This window comes from Erinaceus europaeus, chromosome 11 (genome assembly GCF_950295315.1).
Source record: "Erinaceus europaeus chromosome 11, mEriEur2.1, whole genome shotgun sequence".
Lineage (NCBI taxonomy): Eukaryota > Metazoa > Chordata > Mammalia > Eulipotyphla > Erinaceidae > Erinaceus > Erinaceus europaeus.
This window is the reverse complement of record NC_080172.1, coordinates 92,129,639-92,150,114: the sequence shown is the minus strand read 5'-3', so window position 1 is coordinate 92,150,114 and position 20,476 is coordinate 92,129,639. Positions and strand designations below refer to the sequence as shown.

Below are 20,476 nucleotides of genomic sequence, written 5' to 3'. Positions count from 1 at the left end.
AAGGTTGTAGGGTAAGAAGGGTACAGTTCCCGGAGTCCGGCGGTAATACAGCGGGTTAAGCGCACGTGGCGCGAAGCAAAGACCAGCATGGGAATCCCTGTTGCCCTGGCTCCCCACCTGCAGGGGAGTCGCTTCACAGGCAGTGAAGCAGGTCTGCAGGTGTCTATCTTTCTCTTCCCCTCTCTTGTCTTCCCTCCTCTCTCCATTTCTCTCTTTCCTATCCAACAAGGACACCAATAATAATAGCTACAATAGAACAAGGGCAACAAAAGAGAATGAATAAATGGATATAAAAATTTTTCATTACAAAAAGAGGGGTGCAGTTCCATACAGTTCTCACTACCAGAGTTCCATATCTACCCCCACTCCTCCATTTGAAATCTTCCTATTTCTTATCCCTCTGGGAGTATGGACCAAAGATCTTTATGGGGTACAGAAGGTCAGAGGTCTGGCTTCTGTAATAGTTTCTCCACTGAACCTGGGCATTGACAGGTCGATCCATATCCCCAGTCTATTTCTAATTTTTTTTAACCATGTAAGGTTTTGCCTGCAATTTTATGTTACTATTTCTTAGATATTTAAGATTTTTTAATAGTTGGATAGTGCTTTTATGCAATAATGATTACAAATAATTTGATCACTTATTTGTACCCTGCCATAGCGTCATGTTTGAGAGTGGGAATAATAAAACATTCTGTTGGAATTTTAAAGCTCTACATTATATAGTACTTTGTACTTTCTTCAATTTTCTGTAACTCGTGTATCAAAGCTAAAATTTTCACATAATTATAATTATATTATTTAAGTATTATCTTATAATATTCTTCTGAGATGGAAATTTGATGCTAAGTTCTCTAATTTTCCCAAATTATATATTATGTTGTCTCAAATCTACTTTCCACTGTTTTAATATACACAGAGAAATTAGAAAAAGGTTCTTAAAATTTTATTTTCAATTATTAAAATGATTTCTTGTAGGATTATATCTTATTTCAATATATGTAAAACTTTTATTATAATCACATGTTAACTTTTCTTTCCTAGACTGATAATTTTATAAGTAAAAATCATATTTTCCCTGTAAATTTTATATGCCTATTTTAATCAATACATATTTTTTCAGATTCAAGACAAAAATAAATGTTAAAATGCAGCTCAGTGCTGATATACAGTAGAACATGCATCTTACTGTGCATCAAGCCCCAGGGTTAATACCTGAAATCACATGGGAGCATGATATTACAGGAGAAGCTCCACTGTTAGTATAGCAGAGACGTGGAGCCTCTCTTCCTCTTTTTTTCTTTTTTTCTCTCTCTGAAATAAAAAGAATAATAAAGATGGACGGGGAGTTGTGGAATTGCACAACACTAGGCCATGGAACTATGATGAAACAAGGAAAGGAAGGAGAGAGAGAGAGAGAGAGAGAGAGAGAGAGAGAGAGACAGGCAGAGGGAGAGAGAGGCAGTGGGAGAGAGAGGCAGAGGGAGAGAGAAAGAGGGGGGGAGAAAGAGGAGGAGGGGGGAGGAGGAGGAGAAAGGAAGAAAGGAAGGAGTTAGGGAAAAAGAAAGAAAGGGAAGAAAAGAAAGGGAAAGTTAGTTCAAGCTTAAGATAATATAGGAATTATGAAAACCTGTGTTACTCTTAATCCATCGGGAAAATGCTTTCTTCAGTGACACAAAAGAAGCTTATTAGACTCAATTGTACTGGTGATATCTGAAATGGAACATTCACAAGAAGGAAAAGGGAACTTGTAAAACGAAGAGAGGGGCATGGCCTGATTTACTAAAAGCTAATTCTAGATCTAGTTTTGAGCTGTGCCCATTTAACTGCAGTGCATTTTTCTCAAACTTAAAGAACCACCATTATAAGAAAAAAGATAAGAAACATCATGACTTAGTATTAATTTGCAGGGCACTATATATAATATCTTAAACACCCACATAAAATGTGATACTTTAATGTATGTTGATAAAAGTTTGATATTTCTAGTTCAATTTATATTTCTAGGAAATCCATATTTTCTACAGTTATTAGGTGAATGGTATTGAATGATAAAGTTATTTAGGTGTTGACTTTACCCTCATTTTTTAACCACTGTATCTGGTAGAGAATTTTTAGAAAAATACAATAAGTCATTTGGGGGGGAGTTTTCATGTTTTTATAGCAAAATAAAATTTTAAAGTAAAAATCTAGTCCTAGATCTAGATCTTGATCTCCCTTTACAAGATCACTAGATAATAAGAAAATAAGTCGGGACTATTATATATCATAAAAGAATAAGTCAAACTAAAATTAACTAGGATTTTAGATATAATTTTATGCTTGACAGTTAAAAACATCAAGCACTTTATAACATTAAAAAAAGTGTGTATTTCTGTCCTCATGAAGTTCAAATGCCGGAAATGGATGCTCTTTTGCTTTGGAAAATGTTAAGTTTTATTGGTATATTGAATTAGAATAAAAAGCAAGAAAGACATAATCAAGTTAGCAGTAACCTTACTTATAGTAAAAAAAAAAAAAGAAGAAGAAAAAGACTATATAAAGCAGGATCTATAACTGAGGCAAAATTATCCCTATTGCTCCATACTAAGTCCCAGGAAATTATAAACAATCTATGTATCTGGATACAATCAACTTCAAAATATATAAACTGTCATTTGGCAAATAAAAAAATAACATGAAAGTCACCATTTTAATCTGGTGATACCAAATCTGATTTACTAGTTGTAGTATGTAGAGTCTTTGAAACTGAATTAGTGTTTTAGTTTCATCAGTGAAATATTCTCTTTCCTATTGAATCACTGGTAAGAATGTCTCATATGCATATACTCTCCTAGACTATAATTTCCATTTTAATATTTATAATTTGCAATTAATGCTATCATTTTCCTTTTCTTTGTAAATGTATAGTGAATCAGTAATTTTAAACTTTAAAGAAAAGAGTCCATATTTTGTAATGTTCTTCCAAAAGTGTATTATACTGTGATGTATTTTACTATCTGCCAAAACTGCTCTCTTTCAAAGCAGAAGAAATTGTTCTTTATCTCTGAGCAGTGCTTTTTTTTCTTTTTCCATAGCCAGTGGGATTCAATGCCACTGATTCTTTTTACGATCTTGGTTTAGAAAATTAAAGAAACTCAAGTAGCACTGCTGCAGTCCATTCATGGCTAATACATCTTGTCTCGCATGGCTGAGGACAAGTGCCTCTAGATTAAATTTTGCTGCTCAGAACCCTGCATTTTCATAAAATAGAGTCCTTACATTGCTCCATGAATATCCCAAGCATGTGGTTTAATTTAAACCAACATGCTTGAGTCACCCATTTAAATGAAATTTTTGTAATATTTCAAAACTATAAATGTATCTTTTTACAATAAAATAGGCAAACACTATACTTTTCAAATGAGATAAAACAACATCTATACACAAGGATAAGCAGAAAGATCTTTAGGTGGGATTATGTGGAGTACTGAAAGGGCTTGAAATTCATTTCTGAATTATTACTCTGTGGACAAGTACAGTGGCACTATGAACAGGTGCTGCTTTTAGTCACTTGAAATGCTGGATCAGCCTTATTCCTCTCCTTCTTGTATGGTCAAACCAACAGAGCTATGGTTGACATTCATGATCTACCCAATGCCTTACCTTCTCTTGAAATGTCTTATTTAGGTTACATGCTGTCCCATTTTGAGTCACAGTTCAAATGTAGTCTATGATATGTATTTGGATTTCATTTACTTGTATCAGCACAAGGATATGTTCCTAGCCGTGACCACAGAATGCGAGCTCAGACCTACAGGGATCCAGAGGCTCTGATGCTGAATATGGGCCCCAGATCAAATAGATGGGATTTACAGTTAATAGTATTTATATACTTTCCCCATATTTGGGAGCTACTGTCTTCCCTGATCCAGCTTTCTAGTCCTTTTTCCAACTATGACACCATCTCCCAAGACAATAACAAAAAATATTAAGACTAAATTAATATAAATAGGATTTTCAAGATAGTTCACTTTGACAAAGGTGGCTGCTTTATCATGTATAAGACCTAAATGTGATCTGGCCCCATCATCACTGGGGTCAGCTTAAATGCTAGTGTCCTTATCTCTCTCCCTCTTTTTCTGTCTTCACCAGAGTGGTGAAGCCTCAGCAATAATGAAAAAAAATGCATACATAAATTCATACAAGCATACATATACACACTCAAACACACACACACACATCCATACTATGTCTGGCATCACTACAGCGTAGTATGCATATTGTATATCAGGGATAAAACTCAGGACCTTAACCATGCACTATGTTTACTTATAGATCAACCAACTTCCCAGTACTATTTTTTAAATACAGTTTACTTAAGTGACAGTGATTTTTTTCTTTTTTCCCCCTTTATTGGGGGATTAATGTTTTACATTTGACAGTAAATACAATAGTTTGTACATGCATAACACTTTTCAGTTTTTGTTTTGTTTTGTTTTGTTTTCCAGAGCACTGCTCAGCTCAGGTTTATGGTGGTGTGGGGGATTGAACCTGAGACCTTGGAGTCTCAGGCATAGAAGTCTCTGCTATCTCCCCCACCACCCAAATTACAGTGATAAAAAATCATTTCACTAAATTATTTTATATCAGGAAAATAAGAGATGATATTAATGAGATAATATTAGTGTGTTAATCAGTACCGATACACATGGCATATCAATGAGAAATTTGGATTTAATTTATCATATATATAGCTATACTTATAAACTAATGAAACATAGAGTCAGTATGTTTGATTCCTTAGGATATATTCCCAAGAGACAAATTGCTAGGTCATAGGGTAGGTTGGTGACCTCAAGTAGAAAAGGTTCATGGTAGAAAGCCCCATTTAATGCATGAGAACAACTGAATGAATTTTGTTTTTATTTGTTCAGTTTTTCTTCTTCTTATAGTTCCACCATTCTATAGTTCTTTTGGGTAGAAATAGCTCTTACTGTTTCTCAGTTCTCAGACCCTGCAAAAATAATTGTTAAGTTTATGAAGTCAGTCACAAAAGGCATGTCCATACAGGATCCATTGCTTTGGAAATTTCAGCTCTTGGACACTCTCATATTTAGTTGAACTACTATGCAGTCTTCCCTATAATAATTATTTTTTAAGGCAAAGGAACATTGAGCTGCATAATTCAATTGCTTTTACTAGGAGCATTATTCAGATTATAGTCTTATCAAATAGGCATTAATTTATATAATCATGGACAAAATGACACTAACAATATGGTTAATAAGGGAAAGTAAAAGAGAATGAGAGAGGGGAAAAAAAGAGGAACAGAAGCATGCCTTAAAAGCCTGTCATATATCAGGTACCCTGCCACTTGCTTTGCTCTTATTTTTTCTTATAACATCAAAAGAAAATATTGTTATCTCCAGCTTAAAAATATTATGTTGGGGGGGCCAGGCAGTGGCTCACCTGGGTAAGCACATACATTACAGTCCCCAAAGACCTGGAGTCAAGCCCCTGGTCTCCACCTGCAGGGCAAAGCTTCACAAGTGGTGGAGCTTCAGCTGTTTCTGTATCTTTCTCTCTCTACCACCCCCCTCCTTTCTCACTTTCTCTCTGTCTCTGTCCAATAATAAATGAATAATTATTTAATATATTTTAAGTTGAGAGATGTTTAGTTATTTGTTAAAGAATATTAAATTACTACTAATAGTCCCTGTTAGGAGTTCCTGTGTGATATAACTGAGCCAAAAACTATTCTATAGCATATAATTTAATTGTATTAACATTCCTATGGGTAAATATTGTCTTCCTCCACCTGTACAGATGAAGACACTACCACAAAAAATAGCTAAATTATTGGGCTGGGCCAGTAGTATAATGGTAATGCAAAACATTCTCATGCCTGGGACTCCAGGTTCCTTGGTTCAGTCCCCAGCACCATAAGCCAAAGCTAAGCAGTGTTCTGGTATCTCTCTCTCTCTCTCTTTCTCTAATATATTTGTCAGTTTTCTTGATGAAACAGTAATATTGTTATTTAATAATATAAGTGCATATTTGCAATTAACATGTATGTTTAGCTATTCTTTAGTAACAAGAAGAGAGAAAAAATAAGTCAATAGTACATATCTAGGCCACTTTTATTTCTATCCAATTCTGTCCTTTTCTTATTATTTTTAGGAGAAACTTTTAAAAATTTTATTTATTTATTTTTCCTTTTGTTCCCCTTGCTATAGTAGTTATTGTTGTTGTTATTGATGTCATCATTGTTAGATAATACATAGAGAAATGGAGAGAGGAGGGGAAGACAAAGAAGGGGAGAGAAAGATAGACACCTGCTTCACTGCCTGTGAAGCGACTCCCCTGCAGATGGGGAGCTCGGGGCTCGAACTGGGATCCTTAAGCCAGTCCTTGTGCTTTGCACCAAGTGCACTTAACCCGCTGCGTTACTGCCCGACTCCCCTTAATATTATTTTTAGAGCATTGAATGAGGTCAACTAAATATGTTTTCACTTACTTAGTATAATACTGAGATATTGTATAGTCATTGTATAGTCAGTATAGTCATTGTGCCTTCATGCGATATTTTTCTTTCCAAAGCTGTAAGTTATGATTCTCTTAATTTATATAACTTATCCTTTCCCTTCCCTTTCCTTCCTTCTTTTCTTTCTTCCTTCCTTCTTTCTTTCTTCCCCTCTTTCTTTCTTCTCAGTTCTCTTATGCATACATTGTCCCATTAATTCAGCCAGATTTCTCCCTTGCTATATTATTTAGCATCTCCTATTTTCTAAATGTCTTTATGTGCTTTCTTTGTAAATATTTCTAGACCTTGCAGTCTAAAACTCTATATTACCCATGGTGTTGCCATTGTTGCTAATGATATAAATGTGCATAGAGATCAATCTCTATACTGAACTATCTTCAGAAGTTTTTTTTTGTTTGTTTTATTCATTCTTGCTTGTGGCATGTGCAGCTCTGACTTTCTCTCAAAGCTTCTTCCAACATCAGCACAAGAACTGCCCACTCTATAAAGCCCGGGGTTCTTTTCTTAAGCAGCTCTGAAGAGGGAATGAGCATTTATCTGTCAAGACAAATAAGAAAAAGTTTAAAGAAAGTAATTCAATAAAAATGCCCTTGGAAATAGATGATTTTCATTATAGTTCAACCAAAGCTAAGGTTTTTTTATATTTCTTTGATGTGTCATTTACTTCCATATAACTTTATCTATATTCATTTTGATATTTCTCATTGGAGTGCCCTCTTCCAACCTCCTTTTCTATCACTATTTTCCAATTTAGAAAATATTATTCATACTTGAAGGACAAACTTAAATGTCAGTTCATTTTTAAAAATCTTTTATAGTTTATACTCTGGCAGAAAAAAAATAACTTCTCCTCAAGTACTTGTACATTTTACAGAACTCTGGGGTTTATGAATTATCAAATTTTGCTTAATGAAAATGAGTATCACTAATACTAAAATATGAATTCTAAAGTTAAAGTAACTCTCATTCATTGACATGTTCTTAGAACTTAGTATTAGGCAGAAACTGTTGGTGAATAATGGGCATTTAGAATATTTATCAGTTTAGATTCCCCAAAAGTAATCATTAGTCCAGGATTGGTTATGCAGTATTTTTAGAGGAGCTTCTTGCGTGAGAAATCAAAGGAATGGAGTAGAAATTGACAGGGAGGTGGTCCGGGAGGTGGCGCAGTGATAAAGCTTTGGACTTTCAAGCATGAGGTACTGAGTTCAATCACCGCCAGCACATGTACCAGAGTGATGTCTGGTTCCTTCTCTCTCCTCCTATCTTTCTTATTACTAAATAAATAAAGTCTTTAAAAATATATATTTAAAAAAAAGAAATTGATAGGAGGACATTCATACTTACAAATGCGGAAATGTAGGTGGAATGATGACACATGAATGAAGAAACAATCCTTAGAATGTTTAAACAGATCTGAGGTAGTTTTGGCTTTGATGTGAAATCCATGATTTAACACCAGAAGAGAATCAAAACAGTAAAAATTAGTCCAAAATATAGTCCTCATACTCTGTAATTTATTTGCATAATGTTGGGAAAATTTGATCTTGGAGTAAATACCAGGCTGGGCCTGCAAGTATGCATCTAAGAACAGTCAGTCAACTATACTTTGTGAAATACCACCTTTACAGGGAAGCTTGAAATTTTTCTCTTCTTACTCCCACCCAGATCATGAAACATGGATAAAATTTGAATAGTCAGAGGGAAAGGTGGTATTTGAGATAAGAATGCCATAGGACACAGGTGGGTGTTATTGCCAAAATATGTGCAAGACAGTCAGCAGATCAGAACTAATATCATACTTGTTTTTGTTTTCCTTATACCTTTTCTTTTCTTTCTCTCTTTATTCTTTTTTGAGATAAAATATATAAGAACTAGATCAAGGATTAATCTGGCTTGCAGGGAAAACTTGAATGTTGTGTGACGGGTCAAATGTTGGGAAGTGAACTTGTTACTATTTTGTGAATGTATAACATTTGAGAAATCCATACTAGTAAAGAAATTAAAGAATATTTGTTGGTCTGCTTCTAATTCTGCGTCTAAGACCCCTTCTATTTTGATCATCATGCTTGCATTGCTTAACGCTGTGGTCTATTTACATAATCACTGCTTTACCTGAGAACCGCCCTGCCTACACGGCATTGGTTTAATCCCTACTGGTTAGATGCAAGCTTGATACTTCCAAGCGCTTGCACTTTTTCCTTCTCCCCACCCCCTATCCTACGTACTTCCTTTTCTGACCTGACACTTCCACCTCAGGAGATATAAAGGACAGGATTTTATAATGAATAGAGATTAGATAGATTGCATTGCATTCCTGCTCAATAAAGATTGAACTGCATTCCCAGCTCAGCCATGAGTCCCTGGTCAGTCGTCTATCTCCCACTCGAGAAGCTAGCCGGGCAAATATTGTGGGACACATTGGAAATGAAGAGTAAGTAAACTTCCTAACTCATTCCAGACAGGGGAAATGTCTGAGAATGAGTAAACAACATGAATATTAAGAAATAGTATGGGGGTCGAGTGGTAGCGCACCAGGTTAACTGCACATGGCGCAAAGCTCAAGGACTGGCAAGGATCCTGGTTCCAGCCCCTAGCTCCCCACCTGCAGGGGGTTCGCTTCACAGGCAGTGAAGCAAGGCTGCATGTGTCTTATCTTTCTCTCCCCCTCTCTGTCTTCCCCTCCTCTCTCCTTTTCTCTCTGTTCTATCGAACAGCAGTGACATCAGTGACAACAATTATAATAACCACAACAACAATAAAATAACAAGGGCAACAAGGGGGGGGGGGAGACCAAAACCTCCAGGAGCAGTGGATTTATGGTGCAAGCACCAAGCCCCAGCGATAACCCAGGAGGCAAAAAAAAAAAAAAAAAAAAAAAAAAAGAGAAATAGTCTGGAGTGCTGGGAGAAAGATTTTATTCTTGAATTTGCTGAACTTTACTTATAATAACAGAGAAATGTATAAATAATATTTTCTAGCAGACAATGGAAAGAAAGAGTTGGAATTTATAAAGAGAAGCATGAGAAATTTTAACATCTCATTATGAGATGAAATATTAAAGTTTGATCTAGTTGTCTGAGTATTGATCTGTTGTAAAGAATCTAATAGATACATTAACCAAATTCTGAGAAAAGCCTGTAAGTGAATAAATGAGAAGAATGAATATAATTGTCCTAAAATGATTATTAGGACAACACAGAAACTAAAAAGCAAGAAACGTGTTTAAAATTGTGTAATTGCCTCAAATACTTCAAGCATCTGAAAACGCCATGGAGTCTTGGTGATTAATGGTGGAAATGGACCAAGTTGGGGTTGAGGATGTTTTGCAGACAGCTATCACAGGGAGATGAGAGATTGAACCCATTATCAACAACTGCACTATATATAACCCATTAACTTCCCCCCAAAAAATAAATCATTGGAATTGATTTTATGAATGTGTAATTTACAGTAATTTCTAGATCTTAAGACAATGGTATGCCTCAGAGTATACAAAAATGTAGGCCATTTATAAGTTTAAACATGAATAATGGTAGAACAGTGGTAACTAACAAGGAATCATGCCAGTTGTCTTTCTTAAGGGGAGGGAAATGTATATAGTTTGAAGATAGATTTAGAAGGATTGCTTGTACTTTGGCCCTTTTGTAATTCCTTGGTATTACTTTTGGAATGAACAGGAAGATTTCTACTCACCTTTATTAAAAAAAAATCCAATTATTAGCTCATGTAAAGAAGCCTCTTGAAGCTATATAAATCATTGTAGTGATAGATAATTCATTTGTAGATTTAAAATATTGTATTTTTTATTAAGTATTGTTATCCTGTAACAAAATAAAAAATTAAATATTCTACAGATAGCATAGTAAGCCACTTAATGTGAATATTATAAAAATATAAGATGGGAGTTGGGCGGTAGTGCAGTGGGTTAAGCGCACATGTTGCTAAGCGCAAGGACTGTCCTTAAGGATCCAGGTTTGAGCCCCTGGCTCCCCACCTGCAGGGGAGTCATTTCACTGGCCATGAAGCAGGTCTGCAGGTGTCGTTCTCTCCCCCTCTGTCTTCCCTTCTCTCCATTTCTCTCTGTCCTAACAATGACGACATCAATAACAACAATAATAACTACAACAAGGGCAACAAAAGGGAAAATAAGGGAGTCTGGGCGGTAGCGCAGTGGGTTAAGTGCAGGTGGCGCTAAGTGCAAGGACCTGCCTAAGGATCCAAATTCGAGCCCCAGGTTCCCTACCTGTAGCGGAGTCGCTTCACAGGCGGTGAAGCAGGTCTGCAGGTGTCTATCTTTTGTTCTATGAATGCAGAGAAGGTTAGCACTCCCCTTGACAAGGATGGAAGAGGATTCGGCCTGCAACACACATATGGTTAAGGCATTGCCACCTACTTCATGGCATCTAACCGCTGTTTTGGGGGCCAGGCAGTGGCACACCTGGTTATGTGCACATGCTGTAGTGCACAAGGATCCAGGTTCAAGCCCCTGGTCCCCACCTGCAGGGGGGAAGCTTCACAAGTGGTGAAGCACGGCTGCAGGTGTCCCTCTGCCTCTTTCCCTCTCTACCAACCCTCCTCTCTCGATTGTTCTCTGTCTCTAAAAATAAATAAAATATTTTTTAAAAAGGGAAAATAATTTTTAAAAATTTATTAGTTAAACTATATCTAGAATGACCGGGAAAAAATAAATTAAACACTCTACAATTTCCTTTTTAATTAAGTTAATAAATACTGTCAAATCCTGTTAGGTACTACACTATATAAACTATTGTGTTGTTATAGTACTTATTCAGAATATGTCTTATTTTCACACATATATGAATAGACACATGAATGACACATGCCCTTATTTTTTTATTTCATGATGACTGCCCATAATTTAAATCATTAAATTATCTGCTGTCATTGTTTCATCAGTCATACAAACTTACAATGAATATTTTGAAGTAGATCAGTACATAAAGTGTTTTGTCCTTCCAGTTGTGCTCTTCTGCATGCTTTCATTTTATTCTTGACATAATAAGTGTTTTAATATAGGTCACTTGTCTTTGGTATTTGGGTTTCCTGGGGTTTTTTTTTATTTACTTTCCCTTTTGTTGCCCTGTTTATTGTTGTAGTTATTGTTGTTGTTATTGATGTCATCATTGTTGGATAGAACAGAGAGAAATGGAGAGAGGAGGAGAAGACAGAGAGAGGAAAAGAAAGACACCTGCAGACTTGCTTCACTGCCTGTGAAGTGACTCCCCTGCAGGTGGGGAGTCAAGGGCTCTAACCGGAATCCTTAGGCCAGTCCTTGCACTTTGCGCCACTTGTGCTTAACCCGGCAGCGCACTACTGCCCAACTCCCTGGGTTTCCTTTTTTAATTTTTGACCTAACATAGTTAGGATAATGTCAACAAAACCATCAGTGATAATGATAATAATAAGGTGGTGTTAGAAATTCTACAGCTGATGCTTTTTTGATAACATTCTTTGATCTGTTTCATTAGATGACTGAGTAAATCCTAGGCATACTTTTACTTTAAAATGTAGCTGGCATGATGATAAAAATCTGTACACAGTGTATCTGATAAGTGGATAATTATTAGTGCTAGGGATTCTCCTAACACACCAATGCAGAGGATGTGTTACAACATTGCTAGATACAATCTAAACTAGAAGAGCTGTGAGAGGCCTCAAGCTTCTGTGAGTCACTGGTGTCCTGATTTAGCCTACTTACTCATGCAAGCTGTCAAGCAAAATCAGTAGAGGGCAAGGGAAGTGCTGTGACAAGGTGCCAAGGAGAGAAGAACTAATTGGGATTCTGAAGTCAAGGGATGTGTGAGGTTCAGAGAAGCAGGCCAGCAAATGGAATACTAGATCTTTAGAGACTGACCATTAAAGTCACAAAATACAATTGACTGTTGATCACAAATTAAACATCTGGGACTTTTAAAATTAAATTAAATGTTGAGGACAGCAGAAAAGAGAAAAGAAGGATCATTATTTTGGTTATATTTGCAAAATGTACTCTTGAGTCTAAACACTTAACCACTAAAAATTACAATACACAGAGGGAAAAAGAAAAACTGTGCTATTTAATATCCTTGACTAACAGTCTCACTGTACTAAATAAACTCATGCAATGTTTGTTTTATTTTTTAATTTTTGAGAATTTTTTTATTATCTTTATTTATTGGATAGAGTCAGCCAGAAATCGAGAGGGTGGGGAGATAGAGAGGAAGAGAAACACCTGCAGACCTGCTTCACCTCTTGTGAAGCTTTCCCCTGCAAATGAGGACTCGGGGCTCGAATCTGGGTCCTTGAACACTATAATATGTGCTTTCAACCAGGTGCACCACCACCTGGTCCCTCATGCAATGTTTTTCATTAAAATTATTTTTGGAAGACATCAAGGAAAGTTTTTTTTTACTATCTTTGATTTAGTGTCCTTAATTGTAAAGACTCCCAACGTTTTATAAAGCCATGGCTTTTGTTTAAAGCCCATTGTTTAGATCTGTAAAATAGCAGTTATGCAGCTTCTCAGTGTCATTGTGTACTTATAAACACCGAACTTGTTGGCCTTCTACCTGCATTGTAGAAGCTCTCTGATATGGTGTAAGTCATTTGTGAATGTATTGACATTTTTGTGTAATATTATTATTTTATTTATTGGTGCCTTTGCATTCTCATGAAAGTGAGATTTTTACCAATCTGGGTTCCTTTTATCATTTGAATAAAGAGCTAGAAACCCGGAGAGAGGAAGTGATATCCCCAGCACCGGAAATGTTACCTTCATTGCCAAAGCACCATCCTGCTAGGACTTGAATCGGGGCTGCACATATGACCAACAAATTTCTTAGTCATTGAACTATCTCTTCAGCTCTAACTTGAAATTTTTAGAAGGCTTGGATAAGAAAAGTGATTAGTTGTACAGTGAATAAAACTAGTACAGACATTGTTGCTTTCATATATTGTTAATAAAAATAACAACATATATACAATAATTATAATATAGCATTGTGATAATAAAATATTATAAATAATTGTCCAACAATAAAAATGGTTAACCTATGGTACTAAACTACTTCTTCTACTACTAAAAGTTTGCTTCTCATCCTCAAATGGAGGCACTTCAGTGTACTCAATTCAGTAATTCTTGACTTTTCCTATTTATTTATTTGTGTATCACAACATTTGTACCTGGATCTGAATCTTGAATCTGCAAATTGCTAACTGTGTAACCTCAGTAATTGATTTTCTACTTATTTTATTTTTTGTGAGTTATTTAATAATGATCAATAAGATTTGGGGATAAGAGAGATACAGTTCCATACATTTCCCACCACCAAAGTTCCATATCACACCTCTTCCATTGGAAGCTTCCCTATTCTTTTTTGATTCTCTTTTCTTTCACTTATTTATTATTTTATGGAACTTGGATCTTTTCATTATTAGTGATTTAGTATTAGTCAACAAGATTGTGGGATAAGAGTTATACAGTTCCATACAATTAAGTTTCTACCACCAGAGTTCCATATCCTATTCTCTCCATTGGAAGCTTTCTTATTTTTTTATATAAAAAAGAAATATTAACAAGATAAGAGAGGTACAATTCCACAAAATTCCCACCAACAGAGCTCCATATCCCATCCCATCCCTTGATAGCTTTCCTATTCTTTATATCTCTGGGAGCATGCACCCAGGATCATTATGGGATGCAGAAGGTAGAAGGTCTGGCTTCTGTAATTGCTTCTTCACTGAACATGGGTGTTGGTAGGTCGATCCATACTCCCAGCCTGTCTCTCTCTTTCTCTAGTGGGGTAGAGCTCTGGGGAAGTGGGGCACCAGGACACATTGGTGAGGTCATCTGCCAAGGGAAGTCAGGTTGGTGTCATGGTAGCATCTCTCCCAGAGGGATAAAGAATAGGGAAACTTCAGATGCTACTATGAAGCTTCCCTATTCTTTATCACCCTGGAAGAATGGACCAAAGATCTTTATGAGGTGCTTCTTTAGAAGGTGGGAGATCTGCCTTCTGTAATTAGTTCTCTGCTGGACATGGTTGTTGACAGGTTGATCCATAGCCCTTGATGCCTTTTCTATGTCTAACTATGTTAATGTGTAAAATAACAATAATAGTAACACCTAATTTATGTGATAGTATACATAGAAAAACCTAAAGAATCTAGCAGAAAACTCCTGGAAATTATCAGGCAATATAGTAAGGTATCAGGCTACAATTAACATACAAAATCCGGTGGCATTCCTTTATGCAAACACTAAGTCAGAATAAGAAGAAATCTAGAAAAGAGTTCCATTGGTTATAGCAATAAAAACAATAAAATACCTAGGAGTAAGCCTAAAAAATAAGTTTAGGACATGCATACTAAAAACTATGAGTCTTAGAGGAAATAAGAAAAGCCACAAAGAATTGTAAAGATACCCATGTGCATGGACTGAAAGATTCAACATTATCAGAATGAATATTCTATCCAGAGCCATATCCAAATTTATTGAAATCCCTATCAAAGTACCACCAATTTTGTTTTAATAAAATAGAACAATAGGGGAGTCGGGCTGTAGTGCAGCGGGTTAAGCGCAGGTGGCGCAAAGCACAAGGACCGGCATAAGGCTCCCAGTTCGAGCCCCCGGCTCCCCACCTGCAGGGGAGTCGCTTCACAGGCGGTGAAGCAGGTCTGCAGGTGTCTATCTTTCTCTCCTCCTCTCTGTCTTCCCCTCCTCTCTCCATTTCTCTCTGTCCTATCCAACAACGACAACAACAATAATAACTAAAACAATTAAAAAAAAAAACAAGGGCAACAAAAAGGAATAAATAAATAAAATAAATATTAAAAAAAGAAGAAAAAAAATTTAAAAAAATAGAACAATAGCTACAAAAATTTATGTAGAGTAAGAAAACACCTAGAATCGCCAAAACAATCTTGTGAGAGAAAGAAATTAACTAGAGGCATCACACTCCTACATCTCAAACTATATTATAAGGCCACTATAATCAAAACTGCCTGAGACGGGAACAAAAATAGACATGCTGACCAGTGGAACAGAATTGAGAGCCCAGAAATAAGCCCCACACCTCTGGCCATCTAAATTCTAAGAGGCTCAAACTATTAAATGAAGAAAGCAGAATTTCTTTAACAAATGGTGTTGGGAAAATTGGGTTAAAACTTGCAGAAGAATGAAACTGAACCACTACATTTCACCAGACACAAAAGTAAATTCCAAAAGGATCAAGGATTTGGATATTAGAATAGAAACTATAAAATACTTAGGAAAAAATATTGGCTGAACTCTTTCCCATTTAAATTTTATAGTAAGCTTCATTATTCTGAATATGATGGGGGTGATCATTTTTGAGTTTCTCACTTTTTTTGTGTACAAGTGCTCACTTAGTATTAACACCATATCCTAACTGTTCTCAATTTTTAATTGATTTTTCACTGAAGTCTGGCTCCTACATCATAATCACCAATCTACTTGTTAGGCCTCTTATCTTACTGTTTCTGGCCTTCCAGTGTTCTCTCCAAGGACATATATAAAGGCATATAGGACTCCTGTATTTGTTGCTTGTAACTGCAAACACCAGTTCATTTCCCACTTCATGATTTAGCCAATAAAGCCTACTATTTATTATTTTTATTGTATCCACCTGGATTATTTTTATTTTATTTTAGTGGGAGGGGGGGTTAATGGTTACGGTATAGTCTTTAACACATAGTCACAACCATTAATTTCATTGATTGGTGTCTGGGAGATACGACAAGATCCCACTGTCTCTTCATCCTGTTACTTCCCCAGAGTCCTTTGCTTTGGTATAATACACCACACCCCATTATAGGTTTACCTTATGTTTTCCCTTACTGTTCTTTGTTCTTAAGTTCCAACTGTCAGTGAGAGCAATTGGTATTGGTCTCTTTCTTTCTCATGTGTCTCACTCACCATAATGCCTTCAAGCTCTGACCATGGTATTGCAAAGAACTTTGCTATTTTTAACAGCTACATAGTATTCCGTTTCTGCCTGGGTTTTTGCTGTGGTTCTACACCTGCATGATGACTCACCTGATCCCAATTTTTTGTGGCAATTTTTTCTTTTTTTGTTTTTTTTCTAGTAGACATAGAGAAATAGGGAGAGAAGGGAGAAGGAGTGAAAGAGAGACATCTGCAGCACTGCTTCATCACATGTAAGCTTCTCCTCTGGTAGGTGGAGGTGAGGGGCTTGAACCCAGGTCCTTGCACATGGTAATTTGTGTTCTCTACTGGCCTCCTAAAATTTTTGCCACTATCTAACATCAAAATTCCAGATTATTTTTTTTTTAATATTTTAAAATCTGAGTTTTCTTTTCCTTCTGAAGCCATTCATTGCTTTTCTCCAAGTCTCCATTGTCTGTGAATACTCATCAAACTATATCCAGCTATCTATTACTCAATAACCTCTACTCACTCTTTTACAGAAGACTGAGTTTGGCATCGTTCTGCAGTTAGGCTTGGTTTCATGTTCCTTCTCTGCATCTTCATAGACTCTTGTGCTTTACATTAAAGTTTGAGTACACTGATGGCAAATTCTTAGGAGTGTATATTCCGAGTGACTGGTATAATTCTTAGAACTCTGTCAATACTTAGATAGAATTGATGCTTAATTTTCATATTTGTTTTAAGTAAATATGCTAAAGATAGCTATGTAGTTATATAGTGAATGGAAAATATTTGTTACCCTATTTAAAAAAACCCAAGGGACTAAATTTCATAGAGAATTATGTATAGTATTATTACAACTATATTAAAACTTAGAGAGGAAAATTATGGACTTATGTTTTATGCTTATAAATATTACTCATTGCTAATATGTACATAAGGGTTCTAGAGATGTACAAACCAAAGAAATACTGGAACGTTGTTCTAGAGCCAACTAAAATGTTTGTGTATGTATGGGTGTTGGTTGTCCCCACTCCATTTAGCAGTGCTCCAGACACCACTTGTTTTTTCTTTAAATTCAATTAATCTGTAACATAGCCTTCCTTGAGATTGTCTCAGATCCCACAATTTAGGAGTTCAAACTCATGTGGCTGAATCCCCCACCCCAACCTCCATTTGGGATGTGAGTAATAGTTCCCCAGCATACCCACAATTTCTGACCAAGTTGGCAACATACAGAAGTCCTCATTACTATATCCCCTTTTGGATTTTTATTAATTTGTTAGAGTAACTTAAAGAAATTATGAAATATTTTCTTACACATTCTAGTTTATTAAAGGATGTCAATAGGAATACAAAGGAATGGCCAGTGAGATAGATGACAGATTAGATAGATAGATAGATAGATAGATAGATAGATAGATAGATAGATAGATAGATAGATGGATAGGTGGATGGACAGATAGATATGAGGGGATCCATGCCCAAGAACTTCTATGCTTATAGAGTTAAGTGCTTTACCTACTTGGTACATTAATCCAGAAGGTTTCTTTATATAGAAATGGTTAATTATTAACTTTGTTTCTAGATGTACTTCCCTTTCTAGAGAAAAGGGAGTGTATTGGAAATTGTAATCATGTCTTCTTAGTGACCACCCCACATCCATGAACCATCCATGAGTCATCCAGATTCACTTCAGTATAGCAAAAGATGATCTCACTCCTCTTATCAATTAGAAACTGGCAAAAGCTTTAGAAGTTTTGTGTCAAGATTTTCTGGAATGGGGTCTAAGGTCAAACAATAGGACAAACTTTTATATCTGTCTATTTATCTATCATCATCATCAATCTATCCTTCTTTCCTATTTTACATGTAAGTGAATTCACAGTGCCCATGTCCCACTGCAAGTTTGACTTCATATTAAACATTTAGTATCAAATTTAAGGCTCATGGAGTTACCTGAGCCAAGAAAGATAGCCAGATCAGTACACCTATTATAATCTTCTCAGAAAATGTAGAAACAAGTAAACCACTCATCCTAAACCACTAAGTTCCACAATGGAGAAGAAATGAACTGGCACTTGGGAATGACAACTAAGATGGTAAATTATAGAACTACAGCTTCTACTGTGCTACAAGCAAAACACCTCATCACAGACCCCTGCAAGCGTCAACCCGGCTTTGACCTAGCACGTTATGATTGGGCCCTCCTCAATCGCTATCGAACAGGCCATGGCCGGTGCGCCGCTATGTTCCATCGCTGGGGAGCCAGAGATGACCCGAACTGCCCCTGTGGCTCCAGACAGACTATGACCCACATAGTCAACGACTGCCACCTCTCCAGATTCAAAGGAGGTCTTGAAACTTACATCAGGCTCAAGCTGACGCTGTTGACTGGCTACGGAAGAAGGGCAAACGTTAGAAGAAGAACAAGCAAAACCAGTGGTCTGTTACGTAGACTATGGTCCTGAGAAAGACAACAATGAAGGTTGTGTTTCCAGACTGAGATTTGTTTAACTTTTAGCCTGGGGGTTGGGGCGGGGTTGTGATTGATCTAACCTTTTCATCTGCTCACCTATGATTGTGATCTGGAATCTTTTTTTTTTTTTGCCTATCACTACTTCCTCCCTTCCCCTCCTTCTACTTTGATATAGTAACCTAAAACTAAAACCACAGTGCCACCTACTGGAACAAAACATCTAATTACTAAAATGGTAAAATCAAATAAAAAATTAAAATTTACAAATGTTTACAAGTGGGGGACTGGGTAGTGGCAGACTGGATTAAGCTCACACAGTACAAGTGTACGGAACCAGTAAGGATCCTGATTTGAGCCCCCTGGTCTCCACCTGCAGGGGGATTGCTTCATAAGCAATGAAGCAGGTCTGCAGGTATCTATATTTCTCTCTCCCTCTCTACCTTCTCTTCTCCACTCAATTTTTCTTTGTTCTATCAAAAAAATAAAAATTAGAATAAATGACCACAGGAGCAGTGGATTCATAGTGATAACCCTGGAGGCAAAAAAAAAGTTTACAAATACAAAAAAAAATGTTAGCTAATGCATATGTTCAGACAGAAAATTATATAAAATCATATGAAGTATATATCATAACATCACAAAAGTGAATGACAGTAATTCATAAAGGAGATTTAAGTGCAGAATTGTATAAAATTAAAACATTTTTGAGCCACATAAATACGATGAAAAGTATTACTGTGTGATTTTATTGATATTTAGAAGACAGAAAAAGCAGATGGACAAACTAACTTAAGCAAAAACAAACTCATAAATTGAGAGAACATACTGGAGATTACCAGAAGAATAGGGTTTTGAGGATAATAATAATTAAAAAAAAGATCAATTGTAATCATGCGTCTTAATTTTACTCAGCAAAAAAACTTCTTTGAAACAAATTCCTTTCCCCCCCCTATAATGTATCTTATTTTAGAACTTTGGTAGAAGAACATTTCCTAGATAACCTCTGTCGGTCATTATACTATCACATTATTAACAATTTTAGACATTTACAAAAAGGGTATAAACATTTCCATTAGCCACTATCATAAACAGAAGAAAGGAAAAGGTGAAAAAAGCACTGATTGGAACCAGGAAGTCAGTGATAACTTATAGATGCAATTTTGTTTCTCTGTACATTAGTTTGTATAATGACTAGCTTCTGATCAATTATGAGCATTGCCTGAATTAATTCCTAGACTGCCATCATCGGTCGGTAGTTGACAAACAGATCTAATCATTACAATTATCTATTATACTTAAAAATAATTTTAATTTATAAAATAATCTTAAATGTTCCACATCTGGACTTAATCTGTAGGCTTCTCAGTGTTTAAAGTATTCTCCATGATGTAAATAATGTCTTGAAATTTTAAACAACTTCCCAAACTTCAGTGAACTCTTACCTAGTTCTGCCCCTAGTATTCAGTATCCTACATTACAACTATTATATCACTATGATGTAATAAAATCATAGATTTAAAGCTATTTTAATTTTATATTTTATATAAAATAATTATCT

General features: G+C 35.9%; 1 protein-coding gene and 1 non-coding gene across 2 annotated transcripts in view; both read left to right on the top strand.

Moving 5' to 3' along the window:
- Nucleotides 1-20,476, top strand: part of NEGR1 (neuronal growth regulator 1) — a 938,974-nt gene that overhangs the window by 59,426 nt on the left and 859,072 nt on the right. The window lies entirely within an intron of this gene.
- On the top strand, nucleotides 10,826-10,948 carry LOC132541648 (U6atac minor spliceosomal RNA). The gene has a single exon (XR_009552777.1). It is a non-coding gene; the product is annotated as a U6atac minor spliceosomal RNA (small nuclear RNA).